This window comes from Pseudophryne corroboree, chromosome 8, assembly GCF_028390025.1.
Source record: "Pseudophryne corroboree isolate aPseCor3 chromosome 8, aPseCor3.hap2, whole genome shotgun sequence".
In the NCBI taxonomy this organism is placed as follows: domain Eukaryota; kingdom Metazoa; phylum Chordata; class Amphibia; order Anura; family Myobatrachidae; genus Pseudophryne; species Pseudophryne corroboree.
In genome coordinates, this window is record NC_086451.1 from 39,170,253 (window position 1) to 39,184,983 (window position 14,731).

Here is a 14,731-nt window from a genome sequence, read left to right on the forward strand (position 1 = left end):
CACGGAGGGAAGAGGGGAGGGCATCTGTATACCTGGCACTGTGGGGGCATCTGTATACCTGGCACTGTGGGGACATCTGTATACCTGTCACTGTAGGGGCATTTGTATACCTGGCACTGTGGGGGGCATTTGTATACCTGGCACTGTGGGGGCATCTGTATAACTGGCACTGTGGGGGGCATTTGTATACCTGGCACTGTGGGGGGCATTTGTATACCTGGCACTGTGGGGGCATCTGTATAACTGGCACTGTGAGGGGCATTTGTATACCTGGCACTGTGAGGGGCATTTGTATACCTGGCACTGTGGGGGCATCTGTATACCTGGCACTGTGAGGGGCATTTGTATACCTGGCACTGTGGGGGGCATTTGTATACCTGGCACTGTGGGGGGCATTTGTATACCTGGCTTTGTGGGGGCATCTGTATAACTGGCACTGTGAGGGGCATTTGTATACCTGGCACTGTGGGGGCATCTATATACCTGGCACTGTGGGGGCATCTGTATACCTGGCACTGTGGGGGCATTTGTATACCTGGCACTGTGGGGACATCTGTATACCTGGCACTGTGGGGGCATTTGTATACCTGGCACTGTGGGGGGCATTTGTATACCTGGCTTTGTGGGGGCATCTGTATAACTGGCACTGTGAGGGGCATTTGTATACCTGGCACTGTGGGGGCATCTGTATACCTGGCACTGTGGGGGCATCTGTATACCTGGCACTGTGGGAGCATTTGTATACCTGGCACTGTGGGGACATCTGTATACCTGGCACTGTGAGGGGCATTTGTATACCTGGCACTGTGGGGCATCTGTATACCTGGCACTGTGAGGGGCATTTGTATACCTGGCACTGTGGGGGCATCTGTATACCTGGCACTGTGAGGGGCATTTGTATACTTGGCACTGTGGGGGCATTTGTATACCTGGCACTGTGGGGGCAATTGTGGATCTGGCACTGCACTATTGGGGACATATGTGTATCATGTCCCATTTTAACTGCCACACCCATTTTTTTGGCGCGTCACAGTACCTCTAAGGGGCAGACCTACTGGGGGGCAGAGTAATTTTTTAAGTTGAGAATTTTTGTATGGCCCCATAAGGATTTTATAAATATCCAAATGGCCCTCAGTAGAAAAAAGGTTCCCCACCCCTGCTCTAGTTGAATATATTTGAACACAGTTATGGGCATTAGTCAATGTTTGAAGAAAAACACTATGGTGTCTTTAAGATAATAATTGCTACATTACCACAAGATCATTTGACCAATTAAGTGATGATTGAATTGATTTACAATTGTTGAGTAGTTTATTTAATTTGGGTGCAGGAAAGTAGGTTGTGCAATTGTTAAGGGAAAAATACGGTTGTTAGCAAAAAATGCAACATCAGAAACATGTAAACAAAAATTGCGATTATTAGGATGATTTTCACAGTATTGCACATTTCACAAGGCCACCTTCTTTTTGTTAAATTACATTAGTGTTGCAGTTTTTCCGTTTGGGCGTGCTTTCGCAATTTTGCTTTTGCTCACAATTTTTGCTAATTTGTAATTTTTGCAATGCGTACTGAATTTGCCCCATTGTTCCAGTGGATGAGGCTGCACCTACTTAACGTGATTGGTAATAGGCTGTGTAAAGCATTCCTTATAAATGTGCATCTTATAAGTTCAGAATCAGAATCAGCTTCATTGGCCAGGTATACTTGCGTATACTAGGAATTATTTTTTCGGTTTACAGTGCAGCAGACACAAAGGGAAGAAGTAAACAAGGGGGGACATGTGCAGTCTACAGATAAAGGGGGTCATTCCGAGTTGATCGTAGCTGTGCTAAATTTAGCACAGCTACGATCAGGCACTCAGACATGCGGGGGGACGCCCAGCACAGGGCTATCCCACCCCGCATGTCAGTGCCCCCCCCCACAGAAATGCAAAAGCATTACTCAGAGTGAAGCTTTTGCATTTGAGGAGTAACTCCCGGCCAGCGCAGCTTCTGCGGCTGGCTGGGAGAACCTCTTCGCTGCCTGGGTCGCAGTGGCTGCGTGTGATGTCATGCAGTCGCTGCGGCCCAACCCCCCCAATGGTCCGGCCATGCCTGCATTGGCCAGACCACGCCCCCTAAACCGCGGCTTAACGCCGCCGTACAGCCCCCTCCTGCCCAGCAACCGCCTCTGCCTGTCAATCTGGCAGAGGCGATCGCTAGGCAACAATGGCCTTCGGCTGTCTGGCATGCGCCGGCGCACATAATTATGAAAAGGCGGATTGCGGCTACCACCGGTATTTAGGGGTGAACCTGGAGGCAATCTGGTTCTGCCTCTGATGAAGCGAACAGCAAAGCGTGCGTCAGGCTAGCTGCGCACTTTAGATAGTCACCGGACAATGTTAGATTAGGAAGGATTATAACCGAGTGAAGAGTGTCTATCCCATGCAAACTGCGGGGATATGAACAGGAAACAGCTAAACTAGAAAACAAATGTTAGACTCCATTGTGTATATTGAAACATACTGTGCATAGTGAATGATATGTGTTAAGTGTTCTTTAAAGACGCAGTACTCAGTTCTGATATGAACAACATCGGACATCCGATGTGCAAATATATATATTGAAAAGTGCCATATAAAGGACTGAACACACATTAGGATATCAGTGACATGGTTCACATTTATAATGATCTCCCTATATAACTAGTAAGCTTGCTGAACCCTTTTCATAATTATCACAATAAATGTTTAAAACTGTTCAATTGTGGGCATTTGATATATCAAGGTATCAGAATGTATTTATAAAGGCTTCATCTATTACTGCACTTCTCTGGGACATCTAAATAGAGGAATGAACAGTGCATAGATTATAAAATCAGTAGATATATAGATGAGAACAAAGTGAGCCTGCATTATCTCCTGCTCCAATAGAGAGAGATTAAACCCTGAATGATCTCACATGGACTATTCAAGAATATACATTGTATAACTATACAGCGATTCTGAGAGGGAAAGTGTCAAGAAATTAACATCGTGACAAGGGACCACTAATCATTCATTATCAGCAGCGATGTTAGCTGCAAATAAGTCCTTTATCCTGTCACAATAAAACCAAGATAAGATCATCACGTACTAACAGCCAAAAGATATAAGGCTGCTAGAGTCCAATCTGTGAATAGACATCTGTTGTTTCTCTCTGATGTGATACAATTGTATCATTATGTTCATGGTTTTCTTATAGTGGATGTAACAACATTTAAGGAGTTCAGGAGGGCACTCAGATGCTTCTGAGATATAATTGAAGCTTAGCAAGAGTTCTGTTACCATCCCTGTGATACAATCAAAACACAGCATACAACATTGGGAGATCATTTTATTAAGTTTATCCATTACTAGACACAGTAAATCATTAGAGTATTACCATCATTATATTAGAGCACACACCATGAAAACTGGAGTCCTGTTTTCCTAACGGTCTCATATCATGAATCCTGGAAGGGATTAGAAAATCTGAAACATTTATTTAAGGAGTTCCTTTACAGCTAGCAGAAATATAGCCATATAGGAAATATATACTCCTGACACACTCTTCATTATCCTGAAACCTTATGAACAATTTAGGAGTCATATGGGTGACATCTAGTGCGCAGCTCTTTTAATTTTAATCACGATTTCTCTCTTATTTACACTACTTTATTCTTCCTTTTAATATTCGCTGGTTTTTACTATATATTACAATAAAAGTTATATTTTAATAAAAGACTGTGTGCACCACTTTAGGGCATTTCGAACCCTCTCCCTCTCTCTCTTTTGCAGATTTATTTTGCCTGTGGTAGCACCCCCTAAATGGTTATGAATAACACAGACGTGTTTTGGATAATATAAATAGGGGTCATTCTCATAATAGTCATTAACCTGTGCGACCAGTACTACAGTCACTATTATTATTACTAATTTTCATTTACGTTTTTAATAATAATATAGCGATATTTGTTATCTGTGTTATTTAAGATATAAGGTGGAATTTGGTTTTAATGCTATGCTAATGAGACATCTAAAGTCTTTATTGTGCTAGTGATAAATTGTTGCATGTTTGCCATGCTGAGTCAGTAGTAATTTACTACAAGTCTCAAAGAGCCCGAGGCTGGTTATGCTTAGGAGGGGGGACCCCACGCAATTTTTTTTTTTAAATTAACACTTTCCCACCCCTTCCCACTGATAAACATGCACGGATCTCACGGATCCGTGCATGCCTATCAGAACACGGTAAAAAAAAGCAGGTCTATTTTAAAACTGCTTTTTTTTACGATTTGTATTTATTCACGGCAGTGTTTGGCTATTGCCGGCAGTGTTTGTGAAATACAAATTTTAGTAAATTACCAAGTTCTAGCAAATAACAGGCGTATTTGACCGATGGTGTATTCATTCGTATTTTTTTTCTTGGACTTCAAAAAAAATACGAATGCCCTCATCACTGCTGAGATTTGTGCTTAGTAAATTCCCGAGATGACACTTTGAAGAAAAAAAGCAAAATCGGTCAAAATCGGGAGCTTAGTAAATATACCCCCAGGAGTCTAGCGGGGAGCAGCAGGGACTGAGCCTGTGACTCTGACCCTGAGACTGGAGTATGCGGGTCAGAATTACAGATCACTGTTAGTGCAACTCTTAGGGTGGGGGTGGGGGAGTGGTGTTATTATTATTCTCAGCCACTGGTGATCAAAAACATATACAGTATTTAATTAGGAAAAAGTGCAATAATGTATTTATGCTAGATTAAATACACCTCCAATGCTATATATTTATAGTAGCACTGGAGGTATCTAATCTACCATAAATACATTGTTGCACTATTTTCCTCTTTAAAGATATCATGACAGAGTGATATAAATGATCCAAAGGCGGAACTCCGTAAAGAAGAGTCAGAAGCACTGCTGATTGCAACGTTTCAGCGCTTTAATGCGCTATTGTTAGTATGACAAAAGGGCCCAACTTCACTTTCTCAGTTACATGTGTTCAGTGCTATTTTTGTAGAAAAATAGGTTCAGGAACTCCCGTGGGTGGGCAATGGTGGGCGGAGCTGTTTGTAATGTGGGGGGGAGTTCAACAGTGGGGGGCACCTATGGAAGAATATATAAAAGGGTGGGGCCTTGCCATAAGAGGCATGGCTTTGCTGCAAGGGGCATGACCTTGCAGGAAAAGACTACCTTATACCCCAATTTTGCAACCCACATGTCCAGATATTGCCAACCACCGGAAAAAAATAAACCCTGATTCATGCCCCTTACATTATTTGTAATTTTTCCTCCTTACAGTAATGCCCCTTACACATTATGCCACACACCGTAATGCCCATTACACATTATGCCACACACCGTAATTCCCATTACACAATATGCCACACCGTAATTCCCATTACACAATATGCCACACATCGTAATGCCCATTACACATTATACTCAAGCCCCGATCAGCAGGATTCCAAAACACTGGAAGAGTAAGTCCTGGGCTGCGCAGAGACTGCACAAAATCAGTTTGTGCAGCTCTGCTACACATGCGTTCGCACACTTGCACAGTGAAAATACACTCCCCCTGTAGGCTGTGACTATCTAATTGCAGGACTGCAAAACTTGCTGCCCAGATCTGAATTAGGCCCAATGGGTGTTACGGTGTGTAGCATAATTTGTAGTAGACACTACGGTGTGTGGCATAATGTGTAATGGGCTTTACGGTGTGTGGCATATTGTGTAATGGGAATTACGGTGTGTGGCATAATGTGTAATGGGAAATGTGGGTTATAGAGGACTACTGCGCCTCAGAGAGCGGCAGTGGTGATGTCTACAGGTGGTCACTCAACCTCCCTAAAACATAAATACTGCAAAAATAAGAAATCACGTCTGCGCTCATCAAATGATAATACAAAAAGGTGGGTGAGTAGTACACAGTCTCTGGTGGACACTTAGTTCTTTTTCTCAGTTCTTTTTCATAGGGATGTGCACGTTGACTTGGTGCGTACCGTACTCACGTAGATGCGTGATGTATCTCTCCTATAATGGTATCTTTGAGGGCTTCTTTCCAATCTTTTTGTCCTATTTCTCCAAATGGGGTCCTCAGTGGAGTCGTATCCTCAGGGGTAAGAAAGGAGAGACAGCTAATAGTGCAGTAAGTTCGTAAAAAGGTGTATAGCTTTTACTTCCTTTTCTAAGATGGACCTATATGTAAGGAAGTCTTTGAGGTAATCCCTGATCCAAATAATTAGGTTGGAAATGACTTGGTGCGTACCGTACTCACGTTAAACCGTGATGTGTCACTCATATAAAGGTATCTTTAGTATCCCTCCTCTGCGTTTCCTCCTGTTCCTCCAAACGAAATGCTCAAATAGTTCTTATCCTCAGAGGTGGAAACAAGAAAGGGATACGGCTGATAGTGTAGTAGGTCTTTATAATGAATGACCTTAGTTTCTAAAGGTAGGGGTTAAACTAAGCAGAAACCATTGGAGGAGAAAATGGGCATACCCAACTCACACAGGAAAGTGTGCGGATCTATGTATGAGGTTATCTTTTAAAGTGGCCTTAATCCAAAGGAATAAGAGTGGGAATGACTTGGTGCGTACCGTACTCACGTTACAACGTGATGTAATCCTCATATAAAGGTATCTTCAATATCCCTTCTCTACGTCTTAATCCTAATACTCTCGTACACGGATTTTCACACAAATAAAACAGATGAAAAAGATAATATGCGTACCAAACTCACACTGAATAGTGCGGAAACTTGCACATAAAGGTATCTTTGGGATGGTCCTCACGGCTCTTGGTCCAAAACTCCACTTCTCTCATGTATAGCGTGTGGAGAAACAAAACCAAGTGCCAAAAAAAACGTAAGGAGACGAGGTGGTAACACACGTACAAAAAGCATTTATTTCTAAAACGACATAAAAAAACAGCCAAGGGACCCCAGGTAGGGATGGGGGGTATACATAGATGAGTGCAAGATGTTAAAGTCCGGATCACTCTCACCTTTGTAGCTACCTTCCCAATCAGTCCTTAATGGTCCTGGCCCTCACACCAACGCGTTTCGACACAGAAAGTCTTTTTCAAGGTGTGTAGTGAGGGCACCAGTACCAATATTTATACCCCCTTACAGGAAGTCATGTGATGGGGGGGGGTGGTTGCCAATACACAAAATCACATAAAAATACAAAAAATGCAAAAAATGCATGGTATTTTACACATTCCCTGATTTATCAATGGGCAAGACTGAATTAAATCTGTTAAAATAAAATACACATAATAATAAAACACCTTTTACGGTGTTATAAAACACTCTGTGGATGCCCGGCGCGTCACTTCCGGTATTTGGAACGCACATGGTTCCGGAAGTGACGCTCAAATGTTGCATTGGCCTTTACAGTGAACTCTCCCTAATGCGAGAGTTAATAAGGGCATACTTAATCCCTAAAGTAGCGGGATAGACCGAGGTAGAAGTAGATGTCCCATTATTCGGGCCGTGGAACGCATGTCCCAGAAGTAGCGGTCATGCGTTCCACAGGCGAGGGGGGGAGTCCGTATCCGGTGAGAGGAGCGCACAGTAGACAGGAAGCGGCTGTGCACTCCACATGGTCTTATTGGAACGCACACGATCCCGGAAGTACGGGTAATGACGTGTGCGTTCCACACAGGACAATCTAATGTTACTGTGATAATGGAACACAGTCATGTGTTCCCTTGATGGGAGACAGATTCCCTTATCTTAATAATGGAGCCCACGGTCCTACAATTGCGGCCGTGTGTTCCAAAAAAGAACAATACCTGCTATATATTGAAGGGTATATTTTAAACAATGCTATATACAAAGAAATATATATATATAAAAATATAAGTGGAGATGGAACCATAAAATATTTAAAATATTAAAAATATGATCGAATACATTATTATGGGTCATGGCTAAAATAAGCATCTAACCAATCCACTCAGTGGATATGGAAATACAGGATGCATATATAGCTCCCAGAAATGGTGATAATACCAATAATGTGTCAAAATTGTAAATGGCAGTTGTCATAAAGAAGAAAATACGTGGTAGGAGGAAAAATTGGAGCAGAAAGAATTGGTGGTAATCCAGAATAATCAGAGGAACCATTTTGTTTCAAATTCTAGATTAAGACCCTTCGGTTTCAGTGTACCCATATTAAAAATACTCCTCATTTCGGTTCGGGACAGTCTTTCTTCCACATCCCCCTTTCTCCAATTCCCGGACACTACTTGAATACCACAAAAGGAGGCTATTTCTGAAGGTTTGCAGTCATGTTTTTCTTTGAAATAAGCGGAGATTCCGTGTGTTAGGAGACCTTTCTTTATATTTCTGATGTGCTCGCTCATTCTTTCTTTCAGTTTTCTAGTTGTTCTGCCTACGTATTGTTTGTTGCATTTACATTGTACCAAGTAAACCACATTTTTACTATCGCACGTTATAAATTCTCTAATGTCAAATCTCCTCTGATTACTGGTGGATGTATAGCTGGTTACTGCAGATGTGCTGCTTTTGCAGTTACCGTGAAAAATTATAAACACATACAGCTAGAGATAGATCTCAAACTGTATATATATCTGTCGCTGAAATACAATATATGGTGATAATTTACCAAATGGTAATCAATAAAAATCGTGACCTAATGGGCTGCTGAGCAAAACAGCTGGTTAGGCTGAACAACTAATTGAAGCACAAGAAAAGGGAAAAAATGCTCTGCGCACCAAAAATCACTTAGAATTAATTAATTGATTAATTAAGTGCAGTCTAGCAAGTAGAATGATTGACTCAATGATGCTTGACCTTTTTTAAATGAAAAATATTTTATCAAACAATAAATGACACAAAACAAAATATATAGAACAAACAATACATATATATATATGGCAATTTAAAAACCAGAGGTTTTCACCTCTTGTATATATAAACAGAAACACTGTATTAGGCTTTATAAACGTGCTGTTTAAACAGCATACAATGTATCTAAAATGCAGATCAGATATCTTAAGTAAAAGAAGCTCTCTACAGAGAACAACAATTGATTCTGACACTGGCGTCCCAGTGTGGAATCATATATAATGTCCACAGATGGCTCCACAATATGAAATTATTAAAAGCAAAGCAAACGGTAATAAAATAAACAGATAGTTTTCATTTAGATGGTAGCTGGTAGTAATTGTACTAACACCTATATTAGTTGCTAGAGAAATTTGGAGATATTGTGTAATATAATAGATTCACATTAATTCCAAAAAACGTCCAAAAGATTCCATCCACTTAGAAGCCATGAAGATACTGATGAAGTTTTTTTAGGGCCAAGTAGGGGTCGATACAACAGAAGACCCCAGTAAGAAAAGGAAGATGAGGACTGATCTCATCTAAGAAACATCGATCAAAATATTGCCGTAATAGGAGGAAAAAGAACTTAACACCAGTCATCATTGACAGTTCCACAGGTATTGGAGAAATGGAAGACTCCCACGATGAGATTGCATTTACCAAAATTTACAATCTCAGTACCCATGTCCTCACTAAAGACGAAAATGTCCTCAAGAAGGGAATTAAATATGCACCTTCTAGTAAACTGGATAAGTTTGAGGCCTACATTGACCTGCAATGGTTTATAAGAAAACTGACTTTGAAGAAATTTTTCCATGACCAGAACACCTGCACAACTCCCAACGATCCGACCACCTCCTCTTTTAGACCGAAGTCGACCTTTTTTCCTACCTTTAATAAGGGGTGTTTCATTGAGAGTTTTGAACGTAATGTCAAGGATGAACTTGAAAACACCACATTTAAGAACATGACCAAACCCAACATGACTAAAGCAGAAAGAGAAACCCTAAAGGGTCTTCAAGAAAACCACTCCATCGTTATTAAGCCGGCGGATAAAGGGGATGCAGTGGTTATTCAGAATGTAGAAGAGTATAAGAGAGAAATCGAGAGACAATTGAACGATGAGAGGACTTATAAGAACCTTAGGGGGAATCCATCTGAGGGTATATCTAAAAGACTGGTGGACCTCCTGACCAAATATGAATGCAAGAAAGTCCTTACAGATAAAGAACGGGAATACATTATCATCACACACCCATCCATACCTGTCATTTATACTCTTCCCAAAATCCATAAGGACAACTTACATCCGCCAGGACGACCAATAGTAGCTGGGACAGAATCAATCACATCCAATTTATCCCAGTATATCGACAACGGGTGTGGTTCATCAAATCGACCGTATCTAGGTCGACAATGTTTAGGTCGACCACTATAGGTCGACAGGCACTAGGACGACATGGATGGAAGGTCGACAGGGTTTCTAGGTCGACATGTGCTAGGTCGACAGGTCTAAAGGTCGACATGAGGATTTTTTTTTGTGTGTCGTTTTCTTCGTAGAGTGACCAGGATCCCAAATGAGTGCACCGCGTCCCCTCGCATGGCTTGCTTTGCTCGCCATGCTTTGGGCATGGTGCCTTTGCTCCACTACCGCTTCGCTCGGCACAGATTACCGTTCCAATCGTAGTCCACGTGGATCGTTAAGTATGAAAAAATTCAAAAAAATAAAAAAATGTGAAAAACTCATGTCGACCTTTAGACCTGTCGACCTAGCACATGTCGACCTAGAAACCCTGTCGACCTTCCATCCATGTCGACCTAGTGACTGTCGACCTATAGTGGTCGACCTAAACATTGTCGACCTAGATGCTGTCGATCTTCAGGCCACCCCCCATCGACAACATTCTCCGACCATTAGCACAAAACACCAAATCTTACCTCAAAGATTCTACGGCAGTCCTACAGGAATAACAACTCATAAGTTGGTCACCAGAATTTATTCTCGTGACAGCGGACGTTACGTTTTTTTACACTGCCATTAGTCATCAACATGGTTTGGAGGCTACTTCTTTTTTTCTAGAAAGAGGATCGATGGAACAGGACTTAGTATCGTTCGTTCTGGAAAGCATTGAGTTCATCTTAACCAGTAACTGTTTTGGTTCGATAATTCATTTTATTTGCAGTTACATGGGACAGCCATGGGCACCAGGTTCGCCCCGAATTACGCCAATCTTTTCATGGCCCATTGGGAAGAAACGTCAGTGTATGGTGACCATGATTTTGGGGCGAACCTGGTGCTATGGAAGCGTTACATAGATGATATTCTTTTTATTTGGAAAGGGGATACAACCCTGCTGGATACTTTCTGCAATCTCCTTAAAGTGAATGATCGGAACATTAAACTCACATATCAGAAAAGCACTGAAATCGTTAATTTTCTTGACTTATCCATATTTATAGAAGAAGGTATCATACAGACCAAAACATATACCAAACCTACGGACTGTAACGCATTTATTCCCTCTAGCAGTAACCACCACCCCAACTGGCTGTCTTCAGTACCCGGCAGCCAGTTCCATAGGATACGGAAGAATTGTTCCAAATTACGGGATTACCATGATCAGGGTACCCGAATGAAGAATCAATTTCGTAAAAAGGGATATGAAACTAAAACCTTGGATGAACCATATGAAAAATACCAGCAAGTGGATAGAGAACTGATGATAAGACCCACCGAACCCATAGAGAAACAGAGAAAGGGTGACGACAACAGGGTGACTTTTATTACCAAGTATAACAGTCAATATAAAGGATTTGAATATATTGTGAGGAAGAATTGGGGACTGCTTCTCCAGGACCCTATACTGAAACAATATATACCTGAAAAGCCACGATTTATATATCGGAAGGCTGACAATTTACGGAAACATCTAGCAAAAAGTGCATTGGAAGCCGCTAAGAAAATCACCACTATTAAGAGCAAAGGTTTTTTTAGGTGTGGCTCTTGTCAAATGTGCCGTAACTGCAAAAGCAGCACATCAGCAGTAACCAGCTATACATCCACCAGTAATCAGAGGAGATTTGACATTAGAGAATTTATAACGTGCGATAGTAAAAATGTGGTTTACTTGGTACAATGTAAATGCAACAAACAATACGTAGGCAGAACAACTAGAAAACTGAAAGAAAGAATGAGCGAGCACATCAGAAATATAAAGAAAGATCTCCTAACACACGGAATCTCCGCTCATTTCAAAGAAAAACATGACTGCAAACCTTCAGAAATAGCCTCCTTTTGTGGTATTCAAGTAGTGTCCGGGAATTGGAGAAAGGGGGATGTGGAAGAAAGACTGGCCCGAACCGAAATGAGGAGTATTTTTAATATGGGTACACTGAAACCGAAGGGTCTTAATCTAGAATTTGAAACAAAATGGTTCCCCTGATTATTCTGGATTACCACCAATTCTTTCTGCTCCAATTTTTCCTCCTACCACGTATTTTCTTCTTTATGACAACTGCGGTTTACAATTTTGACACATTATTGGTATTATCACCATTTCCGGGAGCTATATATGCATCCTGTATTTCCATATCCACTGAGTGGATTGGTTAGATGCTTATTTTAGCCATGACCCATAATAATGTATTCGATCATATTTTTAATATTTTAAATATTTTATGGTTCCATCTCCACTTATATTTTTATATATATATTTCTTTGTATATCGCATTGTTTAAAATTTACCCTTCAATATATAGCAGGTATTGTTCATTTTTGGAACACACGGCCGCAATTGTAGGACCGTGGGCTCCATTATTAAGATAAGGGAATCTGTCTCCCATCAAGGGAACACATGACTGTGTTCCATTATCACAGTAACATTAGATTGTCCTTTGTGGAACGCACACGTCATTACCCGTACTTCCGGGATCGTGTGCGTTCCAATAAGACCATGTAGAGCGCACAGCCGCTTCCTGTCTACTGTGCGCTCCTCTCACCGGATACGGACTCCCCCCCCTCGCCTGTGGAACGCATGACCGCTACTACCGGGACATGCGTTCCACGGCCCGAATAACGGGACGTCTATGCGTTCCACGGCCCGAATAACGGGACGTCTACTTCTACCTCGGTCTATCCCGCTACTTTAGGGATTAAGTATGCCCTTATTAACTCTCGCATTAGGGAGAGTTCACTGTAAAGGCCAATGCAACATTTGCGCGTCACTTTCGGAACCATGTGCGTTCCAAATACCGGAAGTGACGCGCCGGGCATCCACAGAGTGTTTTATAACACCGTAAAAGGTGTTTTATTATTTTGTGTATTTTATTTTAACAGATTTAATTCAGTCTTCCCCATTGATAAATCAGGGAATGTGTAAAACACCATGCATTTTCTGTATTTTTATGTGATTTTGTGTATTGGCAACCACACCCCCCATCACATGACTTCCTGTAAGGTGGTATAAATATTGGTACTGGTGCCCTCACTACACACCTTGAAAAAGACTTTCTCTGTCGAAACGCGTTGGTGTGAGGGCCAGGACCATTAAGGACTGATTGGGAAGGTAGCTACAAAGGTTAGAGTGATCCGGACTTTAACATCTTGCACTCATCTATGTATACCCCCCATCCCTACCTGGGGTCCGTTGGCAGTTTTTTTATGTCATTTTAGAAATAAATGCTTTTTGTACGTGTGCTACCACCTCGTCTCCTCACGTTTTTTTTGGCACTTGGTTTTGTTTCTCCACACGCTATACATGAGAGAAGTGGAGTTTTGGACCAAGAGCCGTGAGGACCATCCCAAAGATACCTTTATGTGCAAGTTTCCGCACTATTCAGTGTGAGTTTGGTACGCCTATTATCTTTTTCATCTGTTTTATTTGTGTGAAAATCCGTGTACGAAAGTATTAGGATTAAGACGTAGAGAAGGGATATTAAAGATACCTTTATTTGAGGATTACATCACGTTGTAACGTGAGTACGGTACGCACCAAGTCATTCCCACTCTTATTCCTTTGGATTAAGGCCACTTTAAAAGATAACCTCATACATAGATCCGCACACTTTCCTGTGTGAGTTGGGTATGCCCATTTTCTCCTCCATTGGTTTCTGCTTAGTTTAACCCCTACCTTTAGAAACTAAGGTCATTCATTATAAAGACCTACTACACTATCAGCCGTATCCCTTTCTTGTTTCCACCTCTGAGGATAAGAACTATTTGAGCGTTTCGTTTGGAGGAACAGGAGGAAACGCAGAGGAGGGATACTAAAGATACCTTTATATGAGTGACACATCACAGTTTAACGTGAGTACGGTACGCACCAAGTCATTTACACCCCAATTATTTGGATCAGGGATTACCTCAAAGACTTCCTTACATACAGGTCCATCTTAGAAAAGGAAGTAGATGCTATACACCTTTTTACGAACTTACTGCACTATTAGCTGTCTCTCCTTTCTTACCCCTGAGGATACGACTCCACTGAGGACCTCATTTGAAGAAATAGCACAAAAAGATTGGAAAGAAGCCCTCAAAGATACCATTATAGGAGAGATACATCACGCATCTACGTGAGTACGGTACGCACCAAGTCAAAGTGCACATCCCTATGAAAAAGAACTGAGAAAAAGAACTAAGTGTCCACCAGAGACTGTGTACTACTCACTAGAGATGAGCGGGTTCGGTTTCTCTGAATCCGTACCCGCACGAACTTCATGTTTTTTTCACGGGTCCGAGCAGACTCGGATCTTCCCGCCTTGCTCGGTTAACCCGAGCGCGCCCGAACGTCATCACGACGCTGTCGGATTCTCGTGAGACTCGGATTCTATATAAGGAGCCGCGCGTCGCCGCCATTTTCACACGTGCATTGAGATTGATAGGGA